This window comes from Stegostoma tigrinum, chromosome 9 (genome assembly GCF_030684315.1).
Source record: "Stegostoma tigrinum isolate sSteTig4 chromosome 9, sSteTig4.hap1, whole genome shotgun sequence".
NCBI classification, from domain to species: domain Eukaryota; kingdom Metazoa; phylum Chordata; class Chondrichthyes; order Orectolobiformes; family Stegostomatidae; genus Stegostoma; species Stegostoma tigrinum.
In genome coordinates, this window is record NC_081362.1 from 96,200,470 (window position 1) to 96,211,082 (window position 10,613).

Here is a 10,613-nt window from a genome sequence, read left to right on the forward strand (position 1 = left end):
AAAATTGACGACCCTGAAGAAATTGTCCTCCTTCTGGCAAGATTTCTAGATCTCTCTTCCACTTCAAGCCTCTGGTAATCTCTTTGACCATATATTTAACCCATGACCAACCCTCCCTCTCATCCCTGCCTCCATGACCTGACACAACCTGTCCATCTTCTCTCCCACCTATCTGCCCCATCCAGCCCACTGACCAACCCACACCACTCCCTAACTGCTCTCACCTAGCACTATCCCACCTACCTACCCCAGCCCATTCCACCCCTCTCTATTTATTTCCCTGCTCCCTTCCCCCTCCCCATTTCTGAACAAGGTTCCTGACCTGAAGTGTCCACTTTCCTGCTCTTCTGATGCTGTCTGGTCTGCTGTGCTCCTCCGGTTCCACACTGTTAGCAAACCTCATGGTTTTTTGTGACAATTTGTGTTTTCATGAACGAAATGTAAAGTTACTACAGGCTGTTCTCTCAGCAGAGAGCGAGAGGACTGATGGTGGTTTAACCTGAGGTCACCATGCCTCAGGTGAGGGGAGAGGTTGGAAAGGCAAGCCCTTCAGGGTATCCTCAGCTGGTAAAGGAACTGAAACCACGCTACTCTTGTCACCCTGCATCACAAACCAGCCATCCAGATAACATGCCTGCTAGAATTTTACAATCCCCATTACTGAAACTGGCACTTTTTATTTTGAAAATGTTTTTATGAATTGTGGTTAAATTCCCTCAGCTCCCATGTTGAGACATGATCACAACCCCTTAAGTTTTAAGATAGCAATGAATAAGGGTAAGTCAGGAAATTGTAGCAAGTTACTGAATGACTGTGGGGAAATTAAGTGTCAGGCAGGAGCTAGGGAGTGTTAACTTTTATCAGATGCTTTTATCAGGCAAGTCCACATTTGACATGTAGGAATTTTTAACATTTTCGTTGATGAGGGTTCAGGAACGTCATATTCCATTAATTAGGAAAGACAAGGAGGGCAAGGTAAGGGATCCTTAGATATCAGGGAGGTTATGAAGTTAGTCAAAAAGAAGGAGGGAAAAAACACATGTAAGATTTAGGAAGCTAAAATCTGACAGGACCCGGGGGAATATAAAGAAAGCAGGAAAAAGCTCAAGATAATAAAATGTGAGGCTGGATGAACACAGCAGGCCAAGCAGCATCTCAGGAGCACAAAAGCTGACGTTTCGGGCCTAGACCGAGCTTTTGTGCTCCTGAGATGCTGCTTGGCCTGCTGCGTTCATCCAGCCTCACATTTTATTATCTTGGAATCTCCAGCATCTGCAGTTCCCATTATCTCAGGAAAAAGCTCAAGTAGGGAATTAGGAGAACAAGAAGGGGCGATGGAATTATTTTGGCAAGTCGAGTTGAACAGAATCCCGAGAGTTCTATACATAGGTTAAAAACAAGAGAAAGTAGGACCGCTGAAGGATAAAGGAGGGAGCTTGTGCTTGGACACAGAGGAAGTGGGCAAGACCCGGAATAAATACTTTGTGTCAGTATTCACCCAAGAGAACAAAATCATGGAATCCCTCACAGTGCGGAAACAGCTGATTTGGCCCAATAAGTCCACACCAACCCCCTGAAGAGCATACCTCCCAGACCCATTCAAATCCCCCTATCCTAACATCCTGCATTTCCTGTGGCTAATGCACCTAACCTACACATCCCTGAACATGATGGTCAATTTAGCATGGTCAACCCATCTAACTTGCACATCTTTGGACTGTGGGAGGAGACTTGAGCACCTGGCAGAAACCCACTCAAACATGGGGAGAAATGCAAATTCCACACAGACAGTCGCCTGAGTTTTGAATCGAGCAAAAGAGTCCAGCAGAATTCCCCCACAGTCAGAAGAAAGCAATAGTGCAAATAAACCTCACAATACTGAGAAACCTGCAAGGGTTACTCAAAGCAGAGAAAAGTCTAAGGCCTCAGTTGTGTGAGCAGTCAAGAAAGAAATATCTCATGGTACAAAGAACCAAAGCAAAAGATTGAAAATTACAGGCCAATTAGCCTAACCTCAGTTGTGGGAAAGATTTTGGAGTCCATTGTAAAAGGTGAGATTTCTGAATATTTGGAAGTGCATTTGGAAGTGACAAGTGGAGTTCTAAAAGGGCCAGTGCTGGGAAGACAACATTTCACATTAATGATCTAGATGAAGGAACCATGGGCATTCTGGCTTAGTTTGCAGATGATCCAAAGATTGGTGGAGGAATACGTAGTCTTGAGGAGGTTGGGAGGCAGCGGAAGGACTTGGACAGGCTAGCAGAGTGAGCAAAAAAGTGGCAGATGGAGTACAACATGCAAAAATGTGAGGTCATGTACTTTGCTTAGAGGAATTAAAGCATGGACTATTTTCTAAATAGATAGGAGAGACCTTTAATGAATACTGTTCTTCGGTATTCACAACTGAGACGGTCCTAGTTGTAGAGGAGGACATTGTGAAACAGGTTGATAGTCTAGAGGAGATGGATATTAGTAAGGAAGGTGCACTAGGAATTTTGAGGAACTTGAAGATAGGTAAATCCCCCGGGGCTGATGGGATTTATTCAAGATTCTATGGGAAGCGAGGGATAAGTTGAGAGAGCTCAGGCTTTTCTCTTCAGAAAGACGAAGGATGAGAGGTGACTTGATAGAGGTGTACAAAATGATCAGGGGTATAGATAGAGTGGATAGCCAGAGATTTTTTTCCTAGGGTGGAGGTAGCTATTACGAGGGGCATAGTTTTAAAGTGAGTGGAGGTAGATATATGGGAGATATCAGAGGTAGGTTCTTAATTCTGAGAGTGGTCGGGGCTTGGAATACATTGCCAGAGAAGATAGTGGAGTCAGCCTCATTAGGGGCATTTAAGCTGCAGTTAGATGGATATATGGATGATAGTATAAGGTAGGGGTGGAGGTTAGCTAGACCTTAGATTCAGGTTAAAAGTTCAGCACAACATCATGGGCTGAAGGCCCTGTACCTTTCTAATCTTCTAATTGACTGGGAGAGGAGCCTAGCAGGAAAGACAGTTGAACAGTAATGGCAGGAGTTTCTGGAAATAATTCAGGAGATGCAGCAAAAATTCATCCTTCGGAAAAAGAAGAATAGTACAGGGATAATGAGGCAACCTTGGCTGACTAGGGAAGCCAGGGATAGCATTGAAGCAAAAGAGAAAGCATATAATGTGGTGAAGGACAATGGGAAATCAGAGGATTGGGAAGCTTACAAAGACCAACACAGGGCAAAATAAAAGAAATAAGGAGGGAGAAGATTAAATATGAGGGGGAGCTAGCCAATGATATAAAGACTGTAAGAGTTTCTTTAGATATATAAAGGGCAAAAGAGAGGCATTGTTGACATTGGATGACTAGAAAGTGCAGCTAGACATAGTAGACGGGAACAAGGAAATGGCTGAGGAATTGAACAATTACTTTGCGTCAGTCTTCACAGTGAAAGACATGAGTAATATCCAAAAAAAAATTGAGGAACAATGAAGCTGAGTATGTGGCCATCAAAAAGGAGAAGATGTTAGACAAACTGAATGGCTTGAAGGTGGATAAGCCAATAAGACCAAAAGGACTGCACCCCAGAGTTCGCAAGGAGGTAACTGAAGAGATAGTGGAGGCGTTAGTGGTGATCTTTCAGGAATCACTAGACTCAGAGAGGGTCCCAGAGGACTGGAAAATTGTTAACGTGACACCCTTGTTTAAAAAGGGAGGAAGGCAAAAGACTGAAAATTACAGGCCGATTAGCCCAACCTCGGTCATGGGTAAGATTTTGGAGTCCATTATGAACAATGAGATTTCTGAATATTTGAAAGTGTGTGATAAAATAGGGCAAAGTCAGTTCGGCTTAATCAATGGGAGGTCATGCCTGACAAAACTGTTAAAACTTTGAGGAAATAATGAGCAGTTTAGGCTGAAGAGAGCCTGTGGATGTCAGCGAACTGAATTTCAAGAAGGCCTTTGACAAGGTGCCACACAGGAAGCTGCTGAGTAAGATAAGGGCCATGGTGTTAGAGGCAAGGTACTAACATCGATAGAAGATTGACTCTGGCAGAAAGAAGGGAATGGGGATAAAAGGGTCTTTCTCAGGATGACAGCCGTGATGAGTAATGTTTCACAAGGGTCAGTGTTGGGACCACAACTTTTCACTTTATACATTAATGATCTCAATGAAGGAACCCACGGCAATCTAGCTAAGTTTGTAGACAAAACAGAGATAGGTGGAGGGAAAGGTAGTATTGAGGATGTGGGAAGGCTACAGAGGATTTAGACAGCTTAGGAGCGAGGGCAAAGAAATGGCAGATGGAGTACAACATGAAAAAATGTGAGGTCATGCGCTTTGGTAAAAAATAATAAAAGCATGGGCTCTTTTATAAATGGGGAGAAAGTTCAGAATTCTGAAGTGCAGAGAGACTTGGGAGTTCTAGTCCAGGATTTTCTTAAAGCAAACTTGCAGATTCAGTCAATAGTTCGGAAGGCAAATGAAACTTTGGCATTTATTTTGAGAGAACTTGAATATAAAAGCAGGGATGTACTTCTGAGGCTCTATAACACACTGTTCAGGCATATTTGGAGTATTGTGTGCAGTTTTGGGCCCATATCTCAGCAAGTCTGGAATGAGTTCAGAGGAGGTTCATGAGACTACACTCATTGGAGTTTAGAAGGATGAGGGGGAATCTAATTGAAACTTACAGAATACCAAATGGCCTGGACTGAGTGATTGATGGGAACATATTTACACGGGTAGGTGAGACTAGGACCGAAGACATAGCCTTCGAGAAAAGGGAACATCTTTTAGAACAGAGATAAAGAAAACTTCTTCAGCCAGAGAGTGGTGAATCTATGGAATTCACTGCCACAGAAGGCTGTGGAGACCAGGTCATTGAGTACGTTTAAGACAGAGACAGATAGGTTCTTGATTATCAAGGGGATCAAGAGTTACAGGGAGAAAGTGGGAGAATGAAGTTGAGAAACTTATCAACCATTATTGAATGGTAGAGCAAACTCAATGGGCTAATTTCTGCTTCTATGTCTTATGGCCTCATTGACAAGGTGTTGTGTGACCCTATCCCTCTCTGTTGATTTGATGAAATGTTTGCTTTGGAGAAGTTTAACTTGTTATAAAAGACCTTTCCATGGTTTGTGCTGTTGTGGAGTCTGTGTGAATTCTATAAGTTTGAACACTGAGAACTGGAGGGGGAGTGTCACAGGGAGAAGTTATCACTGGAGATTGTTTGGTGCAGCTAACACAGAGCTCCACAGGCTTGGAACACAGACCAGAAAAGTGATTAATCCTCACATTGTTTTCTTTCATTCATTGAATGGGAGAAAGGGATTGGGGGACAGGCAGCAAATTAAAGTGTGTATTGGGGTGGTTTGGATTAGCCTGTGTGCTCACTGGGTCTCATTGGGGTGGATTTGAAAGACAGTCAACTGATTTTACAAAATTGGTGAATTTGCAACTTTGTGATTCAGAATGAGTTTCACCAATCAGCCCATGCAAATGCTCACATCAATTCTCTATAATCCATAACATTTCATTTGTTTCATTAAAACATCTCCAGGACTTCAGAAACTGTGAATCAGTTTGAAGTTCTGTATCTGTGATGGCCCCAAACCTTGGATGTGTTCCACACTGGGAACATTTCCAAAGATAAAAGTGCTGAATGTCACTTCATGTTTTGAGTCATGATTTTGAAGGAAGGATGTTGATAGTCAGGAGACTGAGGGCATGTCCTGTTCTTTTTCAAATTGTGCTTTGCGATATTTAAGTCTTCGAATTAAATGACTGAGCACTCCATGCGAAATCTGAGAGAAACAACAGCAGAGTGCAACCTTCTCCCTGTGGCTGCTGATTGGAGCCAATCCTGCAAGGTGATCTGTTGCCACACTCTTCCATCTTGTACCAGCCTCACTCACCCACTGTAGTTCGACTGACACCGCTCTGTGGGATCTGCCCAGTCGACCGGAATATTAGCTTTGAGCCAAGCTCCCGAAATGGACAGCCACAGCTTGCTGCCCTACTTATTACAGAGTCACAAACTGAGGTCCCCTCTTATTCTTCCATGTTCTGATGGTTGCAGGCCCTGTATTGTTGGGATGGCGTGTTGTGCCTGTATAACACATTGGTGAAGCCTCTTTTGGAGTACTGCATACAGTTCTTTTCATTCTGCTGTAGGAAAGATTTTATTAAATTTGAAAGGGTGTAGAAAAGATTTATCAGGATGTTCCTGGGACTGGAGTGTTTGAGTTATCAAGAGAAGGCGGGTATGAGGAGACTTCTTTCCCTGCAATGTAGACTGCCGAGGAGTGACCTTATAGAGGATTCTAAACTCATGAGGGCCTTTGACAAGGTGAATAGCGAGTATCTTTTAATCAGGGTAGGGGAGTTAAAAAGGCATGGGTTTAAGGTGACAAGGGAAATTACTAAAAGTGACCTGAGAAGGCATAGATAGAGTGGAAATGGCTATTATGAGGGCACAAAATCTTAATATGATTGGAGGAGAGTATAGGGGAGATGTCAGATGTAGGTTCTTTACACAGAGAGTAGTGGGTCCTTCCCTCTTCTTCCTGTCAAAATATACAGTCTGACATTTCTTCACATTATATTCCATCTGACAAGTTTTTTCCCTTTCACTTACCGTGTCAATATCCCTCTGCAGACTTTTTGTTGCTACTTTCCTTCCCACTTATTTCTGTGTTGTCCACAGACTCAGAGGCGGTACGTTTACTTTCCTAATCCAAGTCATTCATATGTATCGTTAATAATTATGGCCCCAGCACTGACCCCGTGACACGCCAATAGCTTCAGGGTGCCATCCTGAAAATGCCCTCTTTGTCATCACTCTCTGTCTTCTATTAGTTAGCCAATTCTCTTTCCATACTCATACACTACCTTCAACACCATGGGTCTCTTATGGAGTAGCCTAATGTGTGGGACATGATCAAATGTGATCTGAAAACACCCAGATATTACATCCACGGCTTAATCTTTTACTAAAGGTAAAATGCTGCAGCTGATGGAAACCTGAAGCAAACACAGAATGCAGTAGAAAGTCAACAGTTCTGGCAATATCTATAGAAAGAGAAACAGAGTGAACATTTCATTTTCGATCTGACTCTTCTTCAATCTCTTTGTTAAGTTGTAATAGTGCCATTACTTTGTTCTGAATATGATGCACGTTCAAGTAAAGAGTCATTAACTTAGCCTTTTTCACATTATTTCCCCCGGTGACCGTGTATACTGTAGTTTTTCTGTGCGGTATCCTCTGCCCTTTCCTGTCCCTCTCTGGGTATTCTTATCCAAATAGCTGCCTGTAATGCTGCTGTGTCCTTTTGTTTTGTCAGCCTCCAGACCCTTTCTCCCAAACCCTGCTTCCTTTAATTAGTTTACAGCCCTCTCTACAGCCCTAGTTATTCAATTGACCAGGACACTGGTCCCAGCACGGTTCAAGTGAAACCTATCCCAAAAGAACAGCTCCCTTTTAACACAGTACTAGTGCCACTCCCATATGAATCAAAACCCATTCCACCCAGACCGAACTGAGCCACGTATTTCAGAGATAATGGGAACTGCAGATGCTGGAGAATCCAAGATAACAAAGTGTGAAGCTGAATGAATACATCAGGCCAAGCAGCATCTCAGGAGCACAAAAGCTGACGTTTCGGGCCTAGACCTTTTATCAGACCCCGAAACGTCAGCTTTTGTGCTCCTGAGATGCTGCTTGGCCTGACGTGTTCATCCAGCTCCACACTTTGTTATCTGAGCCACGTATTTAACTGCTGGACTGTTTTTTACTTAATGCCAGTTTGCTTGTGGCTAAGGAAGTAATCCAAAGATTCTTATTCTGGAGATTCTGTTTTAAAATTTATCTCTGAACTTTCAAAGTCTTTCAATGAAACATCCTTTCTTGTACTCGCAATGTCATTGGCCCCAAGGTGGGCCATTATGATTGGATTCTTCTCCTCCCTCTCCGAGTTCTTCTCCAGGCCCGAGGAGATATCCTTTACCCTGGCACTGGGCAGGCAGCACATGTCTTTAGACAGCAGGATCTATCCCCCTCATTTTACTGTGCCCTCCCACAATGATGTTCTTCATTATTGTCCCGACCTGACTCACTCTCTTTCCCATGGTGTCATGGACAATTTGCTCATTCTCCCTACACTCTGACTCAGAAGAACCTTATAACTGCTGGATAACTGCAGGAGCTGAGGCTTATTGTCCTCAGACTTGAGGTGTTCTGGAACAGCCAGGTTTTAACGTGTGTCAGTCCTGTTCGTCCTTCAGCACCATCTCACTCCTGTCATCACTTGTCCAGCAGCATCACCTTTGGAGGTCTCTCTGCTGATTGAAATGATACTTCTTGAGCATTCTTCATTTACGATCTCTCCATCATCATTCATTGTGATGGATTGGCTGTGACCCAGGGACATTAACCAGTGTTTCTCATCAGCTCATCTACAGTGACAAAATAGTGGTACATTGGAGTTAGGAGGTGCACGTTTGTATGATTTTACCCTGTGAATAAAGATAAGGTTCATTAAAAATTATCTCCGGTGTTTCTGGATATGCGGATTAAAATACTCTAGTTCTACCTTCTTTGGCCTGATCACTGCACTCTGAAAATGAACCTCTCATCCTTTGTATCTCTTGTCTGCCCTTTCATTCCTTAAGAAGCTCCTTACAATCTAATTAATGGTCAGTTCATTGATTTTAGTGACAGTGTTTGAAGGACAGTCAAAGAATCAATGGAACAAAAACAGAAAATGTTGGGGTCCTGATGAAGAGTCACTGGACTCAAAACATTAACTGGCTTCTTCCCACTGATGCTGCTCGACCTGGTGAATTTCTCTAGCAATTTCTGTTTGTATTTCAGATGTGCAGCACCTGCAGTTATTTGTTTTATAATAGAATCAGTAGGGTGGGTGAGGGGCTTAATGATGAAATCTTCTCATGGAGATGAGGACATGGAGGAGAAAATAGATGTTCCTGTTGCACTTTCACTACAGAAGAGGAAGCTGATACTGGAAAAGTGTACATGAGGTAAGGTATTGACTGAGATCCAGGAGGAGGTGCTCAAAGTGGGAGGCAGTGACACAGAGAGAATGATGTTATCATCCATTTCTACCTAATCTATTTTCTGCTCATTTCGGTCTGTCTGCTCCATCTCCTTTTAGCTCAACTTCTGATCTCACAATTTCATCTTCCATGACAGGAAACAATTCCTCTGCAGGCTGTGAATCGGATCCTTTTTTCACTCTCACTGTTTGAATTCCTGAGGCTTGTGTTTCCTCACAATTTTTGGATGGTTCCAACTTTGCAATAGAGGAACTTGAGGGTTTCATTTCCCATTCCAGTGAACCACTTCCCCACTAGCTCCAGCTTGGTTGTTCAGTGGTTAGCACTGCTGCCTCACTGCATGTGGCGCCTGGGTTCGATTCTATTCTTGTGCAACTGTCTGTGTTGAGTTTGCACATTCTCCCTGTGTCTGCATGGGTTTCCTCCAGGTTCTTTGGTTTTCTCCCACAGTCCAAAAGATGTGCAGGCTACGTGGTTTGGCCATGCCTGTAGCATTTCAGGGATGTGTAGATTAGGCAGATTATAGGGAGAATGGGTCTGGGTGGGATGCTCCTACAGTCAGTGAGGACCCAAAGGGCCTATTTCCACACTGTCGCGATTCAATGATTCTAAGAAACTGAGTTCAATGGCTTATCAACACAAGGAGATAGCTGGTGTTTGTGACAGCAGCAGACAGTCGAAAAAAGCTGTAGAAGCAACCACAGTATGTCTGGCTTTAGAAACTCAAAGTCCTCAACCTAGTGAACAATTCAGAAACAGCTTGTGGAAAGCACAGAATCTCTCAATTACACGACAAGGGGAACAATCTGAAACATTAATTTGGGGTAAAGCAGTTACTATCTGACACACAAAGTAAGATGAACCCCTTTGCCGACGGGTGGAAATTCCTACATTAAAGAAATAACTCTAGTCTGAGAAGCTAAAAGAAGCCATAAATCACTATGTTTACTCAACAAGCAACATTGTATTCATTGAAACTTGCCTGAAAAAGTCCATCATCAACAGGGCTGTGCTCCGAAATTTAACTTGTCAGACCTCAGCTCTGTGGTCCTGTCACATCCAGTCATGAATGATGGTGGACAATGAAATATCTAACAGGAAGGGCATACTCCAGAAATATTCCCTCCATCAAAATGATGGAGGAGTCCAGCACATCACTGTTAAAGATCTGTGCTCCAATTCAAGCTGTTCCATGACAGCCACAACACTAGTAGCTGCCTGACAATGTGGGAAATTGCCCAGGTATATCCTATCAACTAAAAGCAGGGTTAATCCCGCCCAATGAATTATTGCCCCATCATTCTACTCTGCAACATCAGTAGAGTAGTACAAGAGGTTACCAAGCAGCACATGCTTCAGATTAACCTTTTCACTAATGCTGAGCTTGGGCTCAACAAGGGCCAATTGGGCCCTGACATTTTTGCAGCCTTGTTCCCAACATCGAAAATAGAGCTGACCTCAAAAACTGAGGCGAGAGTAACTCACCCCCTGACTGTTTGAAACATGACCACCATCTACAAGGCACAAATCAGGAGTGTGATAGAATACTCCCA